Here is a 17,884-nt window from a genome sequence, read left to right as displayed (position 1 = left end):
AAAAATTGCGGAACTTGAGCAAACGATTAACGATAATTTTAGGTTCAGATGTAAATCAACAACATACGAACAATTTTTTTGATTGTTTCCTGCAATTACACAGAACGATTATAGTTTAAATTTGAACAATATAACGATTTTTTGCACGATAATTGTCCCGTGTAATAGGGCCCTAAGTATAAGCCGTCAGTATTAGATTGGCTGGGGTTCAGCTCTCAGCGCCCCCCCCCCCCCCCAATAATTGAGCTTCTTAAAGGGGCTGCAGCACTTGTGTGTCACCTTCACTGTTTGCCTGGGCAAACTCAGTTGTTATAGTAGTTGCTGTGCTTGTTCTCGTTCACTTTAATAGGAGAAAGCAATAGGGAGCTGTAATACCAGGCACAGCCACTATAAAAAAGTACGGAGCTGTGCCTGTGCCAGTCAACAGCTGATCAGAAGAGGAGCCTGAGAGTTGAACCCTCACTGATCTAATACTGTGGACCTATCCAGTACATTGACTCTATGATGTGCTTGTGAGTGCTGCCTGGACAAATGACATAATATATGTATCCTGATGGTGTCCTGTGCCATTCTACCATGGTTGGGAGGTAAACACTTCTTTATCCGCAGTAGAATATTATTTTTACTTGGTTCATTAGACAGGGTGGCCTGCACAGGGATCAAGGCACATTACAGGCTGATGACCACCTGAGATCTCAGGAATAGGGGACTCGGGCACTAGAATGCTGCAGGTGCGGGAAGCTTCAGGTTTAATATGATTTATAAATGACTGTGTGCAGGACCGTGTTAGGTGCCCCCTGGAGACAACTTTACAAATGATGGACGTCCCAGCATCACTGATGGCCTTCATATGGCAGATCTGGCACTGTCGTATAATGACAGCACAGAAAAACAAGAATGCAAATGTCAACCTGGACTAATATGTTAATTTAAAGGGATTATCCCAAGACTGTAAGTTATCAACTGTCCACAAGATAAGTGATATGCGTCTGGCCTGTGGGGATCTAACCTCTAGGCCCAAGTGAATAGAGGGCAGTACGCATGCTTGACCACACTTTATTCCATCCTGTGGGTAGTTGGTAAATTCTAATTTTGGTATAATCCCTTTAAGGTAACTATTGAAACAAGGCTGTAGGGTGGTATTACGCAGGTAGGCTGCTGGCAGATGCAAGTTCCAGTTTAAAGGGGTTTATCCGGCATTAGAAAAGTCTTTATATATTGTTGCCCTGTTGGCAAACATGTTATACTTACCTCTCCGCTCTGTGGTCTCTCCAATGTCCCCGCTGACTGCAACGGCCGCCATTTTCAACAAACTCGTCTCAGGGGTTACAGCCCGCTCAGACAATCATTGACTGAGATGGACAACGCCGCAGGCACTGGCCGAGCTGTCTGTTACTCCTGAGACCAGTTTGTTTCAGAAATGGAGGCAGCTGTAGTCAGCTGGGACACAGGAGACTCCACAACAGGACACCAAGATTTTTTTTATGTTTACGTTTCGTTTATTATGTTTATGGTTTCGTTCACCCCTAGATGTGCTTTATGCATGAACCAGAATACTGACAACTTTAGACAGGAGTTTGTATGTGAAGCCGAGTATGATAATGTTAGGACAGTGTATCGTCATTGTAAATGGCCTCCTGTGTCCTCTCCTTCACATTTTGTATGTATGCTGCAGATATGAGACGTATCTGTCATGTACGGTATTAGTGTAGACGTATGATCCCACGTAACATGTGTTCTGGATATTCCCCATGCTATTCCTGCAGTGTCTTATCCAACCACCTCTAAAAGCCTGTTATCTCCTAAATAATTGAATGCCACTTTCTAGCGTTTGATCTCAGGTCTTCCGAGACGTAATCATCACTTTCCTCTCTTTCACATCTTTGTCGCTATCTTCCCAGGCTCACAGCATCAAAAAAAAAGAGGGGGAACCCTCCTCCGGTTTATATTACTTCAAAAGCCTAGTGTAGTCTAATAAGTGCCGTGTATTAAAGGAACCAATTAGAGGGGCGGATAGAACTCCCCGTGTATAATAATACGTTAGGCAGGCCTGGCAGCCCTACACCCTTCCTCTGCCTTGTGTCAAGGAACAGAGTTGAGCTTGTCCGTATTATTTTTGTTTTAGAAGGTTCTATGGATGAGGTATAGAGACGTGATGTCGGTGGTGTGTCAGAGGACGTGCCGTGCATAGGCTGCCCGAGCTGTCATAGGCCTGTTATGATGATGGTGTTATGATAGTGGTGATGTTATTATGAGTGCTGAAGAACATCTATCTGTCAGACAGGGTAGACTTCTGCTGAGTCACTCATTGACTAAGCTCATAGTCACCTTATACAGTATAGACCTGATTGTTTCGGCAGCTGATCGCTGTCTCTATTGCACAGAGTGATGATCGGCCGAATCAGTGTTTTGCTCCTTGTAATAGGGCCCTTAATCAGCTGACACCTAACCCTAAAGCTACTATTACACTGGACGATGTCCGGTCAGCGCTCGCTCCTCATTCCCCGCTCGCTGCCTGTGCTATTACATGCACCCAAAGCCAGCGATTGAGTGCGGGAGAAGCTGCGCGGGGCTCCTAGGACAATCTTTAGATAGAAGATAGCAGCAGTCTGCTGCTCCCACTCCTATTGCATCTTAGTCGTTTGTCTTTCAGCATGTTGAAAGACAACAATCAGCCGACATCGTTCATGTCAGCTGATTGTTACCTTCTGCGTAATGGCCGATAATCGGCCAAATACGGCCGATAATCGCTTTGTGTAATAGGGCCTTTAATCATTCCAACTTTTTACCATAAACAGGATTCCAGTGCCAGGAAAACAATAGGACTCTCTGTCCAGTACGTGAAGATGGTCCGCCATGGACTATAGATAGAAGATTTGGCCCAGGTTCATTTGCATAATACAACAAAAATTACCTGGAAAAAAGTGAACCTGTAAACCAGGGGCATCCAATTCATCACTCTCCAGCTGTTGCAGAATTACAATTCCCATCATGCCCAGACAGCCAGAGCTTTAGCTTTCGCTGTTCAGACATGAAGGGAATTGTAATTTTTCTACAGCGGGAGGGCCACGAGATTTACCCCTTTGCTATAAACCATTATTGTTGCCGGATGCAGATTTGTGGCATATGACATTGTTAGTGTATTTTGTCTCGTCTGATTCCCAGTGGAAAGATTTGCACCCGTGGGAGAAGTGATGGTAAACAAGTGCACATTATCCTTAATCTACCAGACAGGTGGAACCATGAAGTCAGTGCTGACTGCAACATTTATATATATTCAGGCCAACTAGGATAGAGGCCAGGAACATTACAGCAAAAAAAACCCCAAAAAAAACAACTTGCTGCTATGGATGTATTTTTGTATGTATGTATGGATGGATATAGTTTTTTTCTGCTTGGCTACCAAGTAGAGATGGACATAGAGTTGGTCTGACTGTATATCCTTAAAGTGTCACCGCCGTTATAACTTTCAAAATCTAAATCGACAGTAGATGTGATTATAAAGCAAGTTTGCAATATACATTCATTATTTTTTGTTGTTGTTGTTATCCTGCTGTAAAACAAAGCTGTACTTACCAGAAATCCAGGTCCAGTCTCCTAAAGGCAGATTTTTAGACTTGTGCTGGTTGAAAAAAAACAGTCACGCCTCAATGTGTCCATCAATCACATGACTCTCTGTGAGTGCTCAGATGGCCTGGGATACACAGGACTTCCTGTTTTCTGTGTCCTCTTTTTTTTAAAAAAAGTAGGAAAACAGGAAGTGCCGCGTTTTTCATGATAAAAAAATAAAATAAAATAATGAATGTTAATTATACCACATCTGCTGTTGATTTAGATTTTGATAGTCTGTCAAAATCTAAAGCGCCGGCACCACAAGGAGAGATCAGCCTCTTGTGACCGCAGGCAAAGCACTGCCTGCAGCCATAAGAGTGACTGACAGGGAGGGAGACAATGGGTCCCGCTCTGTCAGTGCTGCTGCAGGTAACTATGAGCGCTCGTTGCGCTCAAACACACATGCAGCCATAGCATACACGCGCAGCCTGCCGCAGCCATAGCACGCACGCAAGCACACACACGCACACACATACAGCCTGCCCCAGCCATAGCACACACACACCCTGCTGCAGCTATAGCACATTGAAGAAAAATACTCAATCTTCTCTCAGAGAGAAAACACATTGAGGACAGCGGTTACTGCTACACTACTTATGGCTTCTTCTCCTCCTTCTCTATATTACTCAGGATATCTTCATATTACACTGCTGCTCATATACAGTCATTCAGCATCCAGGAAGAGTATGAACAGGTCTCCTCCCACACAATGGACTCTTCCAGCTCAGAAACAAACGGCCTAATGGTGACCGACAACATCTTCCCGACCACCCTTATCTAATAGGGCCATTGCTTTATTACTGGGCCTCGCCTTGATAGAACATTTTTAAAATTCCTATGAAAAGTCAGTAATAAAATTTTGAAAGATTTTATTTTATTTTTTTAAAGCTGGAGTCCGTGTCAGTACATTTTCTCTTGATAACCAAAACTAACTCCGACTTCACAAACCTTCTCTATATATTACTTTTTTTGTTTTATTGCTAGATTACATCTGGAATGGTGTGAATTCCAGCATTATATATGAAAAAGCACTTTGTCCCATTTTCTCCGAGCTCCGTCTACCGTGAAAGCCCCATTCGTGTATACTTTAGAGTTGTGCCCAAGCTAGTGGGTCATGCGTATATTACTAACTAAACTTTTGAGAGTTTGTGGTTTCCATGTATAAATAGGGAAGGCATGTTTACTTTACAATGGCAAGAAGAGCCGATAAAGCGGCACAACTATCTATTCATGAGGCTGAAGTATGCGAGGGTTTGTTTCTGGTTTGTCAGCCTTGAATTCTGAAAAGGTCCTTTTCACGTACGTTGTTGTCAGTGCTGCCGTAACAGAGAATCCGTGGAAAACTACCAGGCACTAGGCTTTATTGTTCTTGTGTTGTTGCTGGGAAACTCTAGGATAAAGTAGTGGAGCGCTCCCTGACGTGAATCCTAATTTTGCTATAAGATCCCCATTGCTACATTGTACATTGAGTTTCAGAATATTGCACTGATGGTAAAACTTGGCTCCATAGACAAAGAGTTAGAAAAAGTTACAAACAAAAAATACTACAATACTGCAGTTATCATTCTGCCTTTAGGAAGCTGAGGCTATGCTGCGTTCAGATGAACACATTGGGGGAGATTTATCAAACATGGAGTAAAGTGAAACTGGCTCAGTTGTCCCTAGCAACCAATCAGAATCCTCCTTTCATTTTCCAAAGAGTCTGTGAGGAATGTAAGATGGAGTCTGATTGGTTGCTAGGGGCAACTGAGCCAGTTTCACTTTTCTCCATGTTTGATAAATCTCCCCCATTAGGTGTAGGTAACCTTAGGCCCTCATTTATCCTACAGGATTGTAGTGTTGGTTTACTTAACCCCTTAACGACATCGGGCGTAAACTTACGCCCTCGCGCCCTGGTACTTGGCGCATCAGGGCGTAAATTTACGCCCGATGTTTCCCCGATCGCTGCGTGTTCACACACAGCGGTCGGGGAAGATGGCCTGCTATAAATCATAGCAGGCCATCTTAGCTTCACAGCACGGGGGGTGGTTAACACCCCCCGTGCTTACGATCGCCGCTATAGGCTGATCAATTCAGATCAGCCAATAGCGGCGATCGGAACCTTTCCGGGTCATCGGTGACCCGATGACCCGGAAAAAAATGGCGGTCGGTGCTGTCCGAGGACGGCACCGACCGCCATTACTGTAAAAAGTAATGGTGATCGCCGTGCCACCGGCCCGATCGCCGTGAACGACCGGCCGGCCGTTCACGGCGATCGGGCCGGTGGCACGGCGATCAGAGTCCAGCAAAATAATAAATACCTGCCCTGGACCCCTCAGCTAGGTAGCGGAGGGGTCCAGAGCAGGTATTTGTACATTACTCACCTGTCCCGGGCTCCTGATCGGCGTCTTCCGGGTTCGCGGCGTCCTCCGTCATTCCGTTCGGTCTTCGGGTCTTTCCGCCGTTCCCCGTCGTCTTCTTTCGGCTATTTTCGGCTCCAGCCTCGTCATTTTCCGGATTTTGCGCTCTGCTGCCCCCTAGCGGCTGATATGTGTAATACACTTATCAGCAGCTACAGGGATATTCAGAATATAGAAAAAGGTGTTTTTTTTTTTTCCAAATTTTTTTTTCTTCTATTTTCCGCACCCTATCGCCGCTGAGTGTTGATCAGCATCGCACGAAAGTGCGCTGCTAATCAGCAACTCCTCCTTTTTGGCGTAGGGTTTTTTTTTTCTATATTCTACTGCCACAGTCTGCTTATAAGTGCCGGACATAAGTGCGGCATTTATCAGCAACTCCTTTGTTGGCGTAGGTTTTTTTTTTATACTTACTGTAAAAAAACACGTAAAAAACACTACATTACACCACACTACATTGAATAAAGTTTGACACTACACCACTACATACCCCATATACTAGTCCCCGTATAAAGATGCCCCCCAGGGTGTTTTCAGCGTCAGAGGGATACGTTATTATTACCTCCGACACCGAAACAGCCAGTGAGGATGAATGGGTGGATCCTTCTTTCCTCCATTCATCCTCATCATCCTCATCATCCAGTGACGTGTCTGGGGGGTAGCGTAGCGTACGCTGCCGCCCAGACACGTCTTTTCCGCCAGTACCGTCCCAATAAGAGATCACGGTATGGTGTGAAATTCTACAAACTCTGTGAGCGTACCTCAGGGTACACTTACAGATTTGGGGTACGTGCACACTGCGGAATGGCGAAGGATAACCCTTTGTGCATTCCGCAGCTGGCACCCGCCGGCGGACTGATGCGGGCGCATGTCTCCACCCGTGTCATAGACTCCATTCTATGCACGGGCGGAATCCGTCGTCCATCCAAAGAATGAACACATTGGACGGAGAGCGGAATCCGCCCGTGCATAGAATGGAGTCTATGACACGGATGGAGACGTGTGCCTGCATCAGTCCGCCGGTGGGTGCCAGCTGTGGAATGCACGAAGGGTTATCTGTCGCGATTCCGCAGTGTGCATGTACCCTTAGAGTGTATGTAGGAAGGGACACCCGAATCCAGCCCCCAGATGCCCCCCCCCCCATCCTCGGAGTTAGTGGGAAGATCGTCCGGGAACTGATCTTCCCACTGCTGGATAAAGGTCACCACCTGTACGGGGATAACATTTATACCAGCACCCCCTCTTCCGGTCCCTCGCTGCCCGAGCTACTGTAGCTTGCGGCACGATCCGAACATATCAGAAGCAGTAATACAGCCCTAATATTTAGCAGCCATGGAGCGGACCCAGCGCTTCTGGATATGAAGGACCCCGTATCCCACCAGGACAACATTTTCCAGGTGACGTCCCCCACACTGGAGAAAGGGAGACCCCAGAAGAAGTGCAGTGTGGCGTAACAGGGGGATCAGGTAGGACACCATTTTCCTGTGTGACACCTGTCCTGATCCCCCCGGCCTCTGCATACTGGATCGCTCCAAGGTGCACCACACGTCACTGGGGTTCTACATTATCTAAATTCTGTCCCTTATTCCTATTTCGGGGATTATTCTGATCGCCATTATGGAGTCGGGAAGGAATTTTTCCCCTGTGATGAGGCTACTGTCGTCTGCCTTATGAGGGTTTTCTTTTTGCCTTCCTCTGGATCAACACAGGTTGAATTTGATGGACACCTGTCATTTCCAACCTTATAAACTAATAATTGGCCTAATACCCCCAAAATAAATTAGAATTGTCCCTTTTCCCCAGCTAAATAGGTATGGCCGCCATTCCCATTAGAGGATGCCATGATGCAATTACAAAGCCTCTGTGCGGCCAGGACTGTAGAAACCCCCCACAAGTGACCCCATTCTGGAAACTACACCCCATAAGGAATCTAACAAGTGGGGCAGCGGGGATATGGCCCCCTGGTGACGGCCACATTTGGGACGTGAAAATGAAAAAAATTGTATTTTTTATTTTCTTGGCACATGTTCTACGTAAGAGCCCGTCAACAGTGGGGTCCATATGCTCACTGCACCCCTTGTTAGATTCCTTATGGGGTGTAGTTTCCAGAATGGGGTCACTTGTCGGGGGTTTCTACTGTCCTGGCAGCACAGGAGCTTTGTAATTGCGACATGGCCTCCATTCCAGCCTCTAAATGGCGCTCTGTCCCTTTGGTGACTTGCCCTGTGCCCATATGGCACATTATGCCCACATGTGGGGTATTTTCGTACTCAGGGGAAACTACCCTACACGTTTTGTGTTCATTTTCTTTTTTAACCCCTTGTGGAAATGGAAAAAAATCAAGGCTAGACCAACATTTAGTGTAATTTTTGTAAAATTTTTACTCTAAATCATTAATCTTGTCATGTTTTTTCATTTTCACAAGGGGCTAAAAGATAAAAAAAACATTTAATGTGTAGAGCAATTTCCCCTGAGTACGGAAATACCCCACATGTGGACATAAAGCGCCATGCGGGTGCAGGGTAAGCCTCCGAAGGGAAGAAGCGCCATTTGGTTTTTGAAGGCTGGATTTGGATGGAATGGATTTCGAGGGGCCATGTTGCATTCAAAAGGCCCCTGTGTTGCCAATACAGTTGAAACCCCCCACAAGTGACCCCATTATGGAAACTGCACCCCTCAAGGAATGTAACAAGGGGTGTAGTGAGCATATGGACCCCACTGGTGACGGACACAAATGTGGAACAATGTGGCGTGAAAATGAAATATTACATTTTTTACACTATAATGTTGGTTTAGCCTTGAATATATCATTTTCACAAGGGGTTAAAAGAGGGGAAAAAAACTAAATGTGTAGCGCAATTTCCCCCGAGTCCGTAAATACCCCACATGTGGACATAAAGCGCCATGCGGGTGCAGGGTAAGCCTCCGAAGGGAAGGAGCACCATTTCGTTTTTGAAGGCTGGATTTGGATGGAATGGATTTTGAGGGGCCATGTTGCATTCAAAAGGCCTCTGTGTTGCCAAGACAGTTGAAACCCCCCACAAGTGACCCCATTATGGAAACTACACCCCTCAAGGAATGTAACAAGGGGTGTAGTGAGCATATGGACCCCACTGGTGACGGGCACAAATGTGGAACAATGTGGCGTGAAAATGAAATATTACATTTTTTACACTATAATGTTGGTTTAGCCTTGAATTTATCATTTTCACAAGGGGTTAAAAGAGAAAAAAACACACAATATGTGTAGAGCAATTTCCCCCGAGTCCGTAAATACCCCACATGTGGACATAAAGCGCCATGTGGGCGCAGGGCAAGCCTCCGAAGGGAAGGAGCGCCATTTGGATTTTGGAGGTTGGATTTGGCTAGAATGGATGATGAACGCCATGTCGCATTTACAGAGCCCTCGTGCTGCCAAAACACTGGAAACCCCCCACAAGTGACCCCATTCTGGAAACTGCAGCCCTCAGGGAATCTAACAAGGGGTGCAGTGAGGATATGAACCCCTTGATGACGGGCACATTTGTGCCGTAAAAGTGAAAAAATGAAATTTTTCCCTTTCACGTCACATTGTTCCACATTTGTGCCCGTCACCAGTGGGGTCCATATGCTCACTGCACCCCTTGTTAGATTCCTTGAGGGGTGTAGTTTCCAGAATGGAATCACTTGTGGGGGGTTTCCAGTGTCTTGGCAGCACAAGGGCTCTGTAAATGCGACATGGCCCTTGAAATCCTTTTCAGTGAAATTCAGCTTCCAAAAGCCAATTGGCGCTCCTTACCTTTGGAGGCTCGTCCTGCGCCCCCTTGGCACTCTATCGCCACATGTGGGGTATTTCTGTACTCGGGAGAAACTGCGCTACACATTTTTTGTCTTTTTTTCCCTCTTATCCCTTTAAGAAAATGAAAAATTGAAGGCTAGAACAACGTTTTAGTGTAAAAAATAAATTTTTCTTTTTTCACGCCATATTGTTCGGAAAATCTGTGAAGCACCTGTGGGGTCCAGATGCTCACCGCACCCCTTGTTACATTCCTTGAGGGGTGTAGTTTTCTAAATGGTGTCCCTTTAGGGGTGTTTTTTAGGTTTTGACACCCCAGAGCCTCTGCCAACCTGAAGTGGTACAGTCAAAAATGACCAAATATAACGGAGGCGTTGAAATTCACTAGGCGCTCCCTTATATCTGAGGCTTGTGGTTGCGTCAAGTAGCGCAATAGGGCCACATATGGGGTATTTCTATAAACTGCAGAAACGGGGCAATAATTATTGGGGTGCATTTCTCTGGTAATAGGTTTATAATTATGAAAAATATTGGATTACAATAAAATCTCTGCAGAGAAAATTAAAATTTTCAAATTCCTTACACACTTAGCTTTTATTTCTGTGACTCCCCTAAAGGGTTAAAACACTTTCTGGATGTGCTTTTGCAGAGTTTGGGGGGTGCAGTTTCTGAAATGGGGTGCTTTGTGGGGCTTTCTAACATACAGGCCCCTCAAATACACTTTAAACCTGAACAGGTCCCTAAAAATATCTGATTTTGAAATTTTACTGAAAATTTGGAAATTTGCTGCTAATGTTTTAAGCTTCCTATCGTCTAAAAAAAATGAAAGATAGTTTAATAAATGCCGCCAACATAAAGTAGACATGTTGCTAATGCTATTTAATATATAATTTATGTGGTATAACCACTTTCTGTATACGCAAAAAAGTTTCAAAGTTGGAAAAATGCATTTTTTCACATTTTTTCACATTATTTGGGTTTTTTTCATAAAGATTTGTTATGAGTATCGACTCCAATTTACCAGAAATGTAAAGTACAATATGTCACGAGAAAACAATCTCAGAATCAGCCGGATAGGTAAAAGCATCCCGAAGCTATTAATGAATAAAGTGACACTGGTCATATTCATAAAATTTGTCTCTGTCATTAAGGCCATTTCAGGCTCTGTCCTTAAGGGGTTAAAGGGGTACAATAACAATTTTTTGTAATCAACTGGTACCAGTTATACAGCTTTGTAAATTATTTTTACTTATAAATTTCAAGTCAGTCAGTACTTATCAGCACTGTATGTCCTACAGTAAGTGGTATATTCTTTCCAGTCTGACACAGTGCTCTCTGCTGCCACCTCTGTCTGTGACAGAAACTGTCCAGAATAGCAGCAAATCCTCCCCAGCGCTGGACAGTTCCTGTCACGGAAAGTGCTGGCAGCAGAGAGCATTGTGTCAGACTGAAAATAATACCCCACTTCCTGCAGGACATACAGCAGCTGATAAGTACTGGAAGATTTGAACGTTTTAAATAAAAGTAATTTACAAACCTATATAACGTTCCGGTACCTGTTGATTTGAAAAATAAATAAAATAAAAATAAATATTTCGCTGGAGTGACCGTTTTTTAAAGTTGCTTTCCAGGGGGCAAAAAGAATACTGAATAATTATAGACACTCTTGTACTAAGTAGATTATCAGCTGACACAATAAAGTATACTCTCTATTCAGATTGAAGGGGAAAAATTTTTAATAGGTCGCTATCCCCATTGTTTGCTTGAACCAACAGGGTGAAGTGCTCACTAAGCTCGTACACTCCCTGTGGATTTCCATAAGTCTGTGGGACTTCTGCAGCGAGACAAAGAGAGAAGCACTCAGCTGCACTTCTCCCTGCAGGTTCTAGTGATCGAGAAGGTCTAAATACCCAGATTGTGACCAATAATATGTCAAAAGTTTTTTAAATGACAGGTACACTTTAAGGTATCCATACAAAGCCTGTCCCGACAAAATCGGTGGGTCTAGCCTAATTTAAGTGTTTTGTGGTTTTGAGGGCATCTGTAATATCTCCTGAGCATTGCTTGGTGAGGTCTCACTCCTCTTTACAGCTCACACGTGTTCATCCACATGCTGGAGCCAACCTCAGAGGAAGCCAGATAACCCATGTGTTGTATCACTGGTGTGTCACTAGATTAATATCTCACAACCCATTAACTATTAATTCTCTGTGTGTATACTGTATTAAGCTGGAGGCTCAATTACCTTAAAGATGAACCTCATATTACTGCTATGGATCTTTACATAAAGTAATCCCATTGTCATCCCGTGGGGCTAAACCATCGTTTTTCTATGTGGAAATCACTGGAAAGAATTATATGCTTTTAATGGATCAGTTCACATAGGTGCTGGCACACAGATCCATAATTTTTTATTTTTTTTAATTAGGGTATCAGGGCCCCTCATTTGGTGCCAAGAAAACTTACTCCTGTACATCCTGCTGTCCTGGTGGGGGCGAAAAAAAGTTTTTATACTCCCTTAGATCCCTTAGTGCTTGCATACCTGTGTAGTTACTATACAGGGAGCACAGCAGTCTGGACGCTCTGGTACAGTGGGCTGCCGTATACGGATGCTTTTGATTCCATTGTGGCCAGTGGACGGCATAGGGTTATACAGTGACACACATCTGGTGTATACTTTGGGAACCACACCTGACCTATACCTTTAATGTATTGCTATTTTTTTGGGATATGTCTGTCCCATAGAAGACTATAGATGATTGATGTGTTTAAGGGTCCATTTACACAGATTATCTGCCAAAGATTTGAAGCCAAAGCCAGAAACAGACTATAAACAGAGGTCAGGTCATAAAGGAAAGCCTGAGATTTCTCCTTTTTTCAAATCCATTCCTGGCTTTGGCTTTAAATCTTTGGAAGATAATTTTTCTGTGTAAATGGACCCATAGTCATTTGGATCATTTGTAGTAGTGTTCTAATGTGCCTTGTGATCACCAGTATTGCCACAGGCTGCGCAGAATGGCCTCACAGGGGACAGCTGGTGTGTGAGTTGTATATTGCCTAGGGGGAGATTTATTCTTTACCTGCTGGTAATACAACATTTTACGTCTTACAATAATTAACCATCCAAGCATATAAAGTATATAGTAATGACGGAATACATTGTGAATGTAGGTATTCGGTGGGGGAGCTGTATCTGTCTTGGCCGTTACCTTTCACCTTTGGATCACATGAGCACTTAGCTGTAGATGAGGAGGGCTGTGTATATTTTATGTTTGCCCTTTGTGGAGGGTTTTGTGTGTCAGACTGCAGATAAAGCACGCACTTGTGTCTGAACATTTACAGACACTGGATACTTTCTACAGCCGGATCTTTATAGCTTTTCTTCTTAAGATACGCTTACTAATTTTTCTTTAAGAAGTGTAATATTTAGTATAAAAAAGATGCATTAGCATGAGCTCAGTTTTTCCAGTGGCCGCCGGGTATAGAGTTGGACTGTTACATGCTGTACTCACACCTCACTCTCCCCATATGTCTCAATAGAGATGGGGATGTAGGTTGGAGGGACTCGTCAGAGATGGTGAAATCACTCAGGGGGGCGGGGCTAGAGCTTGGAGACCAGATCCATCCAGGAGGAGTGGGGGAGCTGCAGACAATACATATTCTGTAGTTCTTTTATTTTCAACTTCCTGTCAGTGGTGAAACATAAGAATACTCACTGAAGCCAGTACTATTAGTTATAACACTATGTTAGTAAGTTAGATAAGTATGGGAAGACTTGAGATTTTTAATTACAAGTAAATTACAAATTTGTATAACTTTCTGAAATCACTTGATTTGATAGAAAAAAGTTTTCGCTGCATAACCCCTTTAAAGGGTGTTGTGGTAACAACCACACGGAGGAGTGATAAGGCACTTACAAATAGAAAACACTAGAGTAACTTGCAATGCAACTTTGCTCAAGAGGCACTAATGCTTAGTGGTTACAAATGGGCACAGTACTTGGTGGCATTTGCTGCATTTCTTGGCACTCAGTGTTCTGTTCAGTGCACACTGTCCTGGTGACAGCTCTCAATCCATTCCCTGGTAATGTATATGTATAGTGGTAAGCTTTCTCTTTTACCGTCTGCATCCTTTCCCTTGTTGCAACCTCTTACAGCCTTGGTATTCAATAACCACGTCTTTCTCTTTCTGCAGGCCTCACAGACTGTCACAGCTGTGGCCTTTTACAGCCTTGTGAGTGTCTGTGTCACCATCAACTGTCCCCTAAAACATACAGTTTCCGTCTTCCATTGACTTCAGTTTGGAACGTGCAAAAAAAAAAAAAAAAGTTTAAAAAAAAATGGAACTTACTTTTCTGAGCAGTTCCACTTGGTAGCTCAGGGATAACTTTCAAAATCTAAATCCGCAGGGGATGTGAAATAAAAGCTATACTTACTTGTATCCAGGTCCAGTCTCCTGAAGGCAGTCTTTTAGTCTTGTGCTAGTTGAAAAAGAGAAAAACCAAATGCAGGAAGTCCCGGCCAGTACGGAGTGTCATGGCTCAATGCGTCCGGCAATCACATGACTGCCTTCTCTGTGAGCACAGATGATTTGCATTTATTTGTTATTTTTTCAACCAGCACAAAACTAAAAATCTGCCTTCAGGAGACTGTACCTGGATACAAGTAAGTATAGCTTTGTTTTACAGCATAATAACAAAAAAAAAAAAATAATAAATGTAAATTGCAAACTTGCTTTATATTACATCCCCTGCTAATTTAGATCTTGAAAGTTATAATGACCCTTTAAGTCAGATACAGTAAGAGTAATCTGGGCAATAGCTTATTAGTATGACCCAATTGGACTCTTTTTAGTGTACACTTTTGGCATGATGTTCCTGTCAGAGATAACCTATGATTATTATAGGCAGGGTGACGTCTGGGAGGCTGCGCTGTCCTGCCCTAGGTAGCACAAATTGTACTGCGTTTTCTCCGGCATCTTTTGTTTTCTTGCTTACTCTTTAAACAATACTTTTACTGATTCAGGTTCTAAAATAATAGGTTTAATTTAATTGTGTAAGAAAGTAAATAGAAATAGTAATTATCTGTTAATCTATGGACTGAAATCTAGAAAGCTATTATTAATTATATATAAGAAAGTCTATATATCCTTCACTTAAAAAATTGTACGTGCTGATAATAATGATCTTCATGATAGTTAATTCAGGCATTAACGTGTATAATCTTTATCATTCATTATGGTTTGGCAGTTTGCAAAAATGTCCTACTTCTGAAAATCCGATGTCTGGTTCCTGAAATATTCAAATATGCTAATGACCTTGTCTGTTGGACTGGACGCGGTCTCTATGCCCCCGATGCATTGCTCTCCTTGCTTCCTCATGCCTAATAAATATGCAACAGGCCAGGAACTCAAAAATGTATTGACGCTTTCCTGCACTGGGGACAGGCTTGCCACCCCAGTGTGACCATATCCCCTTCCTTTTGTGACTCGGCTCCATTGACTCTAATGGAGCTGCGTTACAGCGGGGTGGGGATATAGTCACACTGGGGGCTGGTGGGCCTGACCCCAATGCTCTGGGCCGGTGCAAAGGAAAAGAATGGCGTCAAGCGTTGGAACTGGGCATGGGGGATCCCCGAGCAGGCGCCAATCAGCTAATGTAAAAAAAAAACAAGATTTACCTGATCTGATGGTCCATTCGCTTTAAGTATAGCTTTGTTATAAAGCATGGTGACTAAAAATTTAAATCAACATGGGATTAAATATAAAACAAGTTTGCAATTGACATTTTTTTTTTAATTATAATGACTGAGCAATTCATTGGCTAAAGTACCTGGTAAGTGAGAGATGGTGTCACATAGTTGATACTACCAGCTGGATCTGGGGGGGGAAGTTGAGTTTTCCTGACATATTTCTCTAGGGAGAAAATTTCTTAGGTGGAGAGCAATGAATGGAAAAAGATTTGACTCCATAGACCAACAGATTGAAATGATAGTGAAAGGACAGGATGTACTTGGCTGAAAGTGATAAATGATGCTATTGTTTTCTTCTGTTTAGATTATTGTGATTAAGAGAATTCTAAGCTTTACTCCTCTTAAAGGGACATAAAGTCTGCAAGCTTCTGTAATAAACAACTGTGTAAAATTCTGGTGGTGAAAACCCGGGTCAAACTTAGTTTGGTTTTCCGCAAAATTGACTAACGATTGGAGGATGTGACTTAAAGGGATTGTCCTGAAACTGTTTTCTCCTCCCTCTATTCTGAGAGACATTGGGAGGGGGCGGGGCAAAGTCACGAGCATTGAGTGCAGGTGAAACTTGCCTGCATGCGATGTCCAATAGCTTTCTTTGCAATATTGTCGATACCATGTAGCTATTGGACATTGTGTGTGGGTGTACTTTTGCCCACACATGATGATTTGTGACTTAGCCCTGCCCACCCCACGTCTCAGAAGGCTTATTTCCGAGACCTGGGATTCAATAAAGTGAGCGTTCAAGGTTCACTTCCCGTTCAACCGTCAATATGAAGTGTATGGGGCTTTTCTGAGGACCCACTGATGGAAAATCACTGTCTAGCCTCTGTTTTTGGAAAGAGAGGCCACAGCCAGCACTGTCTGACTTGTCACTATAGTTAAACCCAGACCATAAGGAGTAAGGGTTAACTGGTTTAAGTTTGGTGGACTTAACCTCAGCCAGAGTTGGCAGGGATTGGTTGTAGGTTGGCCAGTGACAGGTCGGTATCCATGGGAGAGGGGTTGAGGGCTCTCACATGGATATGGGCTTCGGATTGGTTAATATAGGAAAGATGGGGATTGGTGGATTGTCAGCCTATAGAATGTGGGTTACTGGGGTAGTGTCATAGGGGCTCCCTCAGAGGTGACTGGGGATAGGGGAGACCTAGGAGAAGGAGGGGTTAGGAGTTAATATAAGGGTTTACTGGCAGGCAAACTCCAGGAGCTAACAGAAGAAAAAAAGCTGCCGCCCGCCTGCCTTGTTGTTGGTCTTTCGCTCTGTCATGCTTTCAATTTGGCGCATTTGGGGTAAAGCTGTCCTTCAAAGAAAAAGACTATCATTACATTCTGACTGGTTGATGGTATATGAAGTAAGGGCTAGAATAGATAGACCTGTGTGTGGTTTGTAATTTTTATGAAATATGTTAAAGGGTTTCTTTTTGTAAAGAATATTTAATAAATTTAGGCCGGAGCCTAAGTTTAGGTCCGCAAGGTGGGTATGATCTATTCCTTCTGACATTTTAAAACTTTTTACAAGCGATCTGTATTGTTGTGTCCCTTTGTGATAGCTGTTGGGTGACCATAAAGCCGTGTGCAGCTTGTGTGTTCAGTCTGTACTAGAAGTGACGTCACTGACGGCTGGTGACCTCCCTGGTTTCTAGATATTTGCATGGGCAGGGATATCAGACAACATGGAATTCACTGCAGATCAGATTCTTTGTGTAGGAAGAGCCGTGCTGTTACTGGGAGTGAAAGGGAGTGGAAGAAATGTTTGCGTGGGAGTTTTCAAGGTGCTGGATCCATTGGAAATACCATTATAGATGCATCAGACTCCTGGTCAGCAAGTTTGGCTTCTGTCGGACATTCATAGATTGTAGGAAGTCTCAGGTTTACCTACCTTCCCCAGTTAAACAAACATGTTGTTCTTAATTATGAATTGGGATTTAGTTACATATAGTCTCATCAAAGTCAGATATACAGTATATACCCATTCCATGTGATTTACAACTTAAAAATATGCAAAATGGGATTTTGTTGCAGATCTGAAGTATTTCCACCTCAAAACCCATCGGCTTCCTTATGTAGATTGACTGACATATTGCAGATGCAAGTTGGTTTTCAAAGGGGAGTCTTTTTTTTTTTTTTTTCCTCTAAGGCATATAAGTAAGATTTCCAAGTTTTTATACTAAATCACTGATCTCAGGGAGACCAGACAAAGATAACACTGTCGGCTGCTGGTTAAAGCACTCAATGCAGTAAAATCCTAGGTGCATTGCTTCTTGGGAAATACAAGTATGCATTTAAGAGTCTCGAAACACAGGACTAGCCAGATATCCCTCTGGGAAGGACTCAGCCAAGGGGTGGCTCCTGTAGGG

General features: G+C 43.4%; 1 protein-coding gene across 3 annotated transcripts in view; it reads left to right on the top strand.

The window, feature by feature from the left end:
* The window catches only part of SHROOM2 (shroom family member 2), a 140,240-nt gene that overhangs the window by 2,441 nt on the left and 119,915 nt on the right, over positions 1–17,884 (top strand). The gene's annotated exons all lie outside the window — the stretch shown is intronic.

Source organism: Dendropsophus ebraccatus, chromosome 11 (genome assembly GCF_027789765.1).
Source record: "Dendropsophus ebraccatus isolate aDenEbr1 chromosome 11, aDenEbr1.pat, whole genome shotgun sequence".
Taxonomy (NCBI): Eukaryota; Metazoa; Chordata; class Amphibia; order Anura; family Hylidae; genus Dendropsophus; species Dendropsophus ebraccatus.
This window is presented reverse-complemented; position numbering and strand designations above follow the sequence as displayed.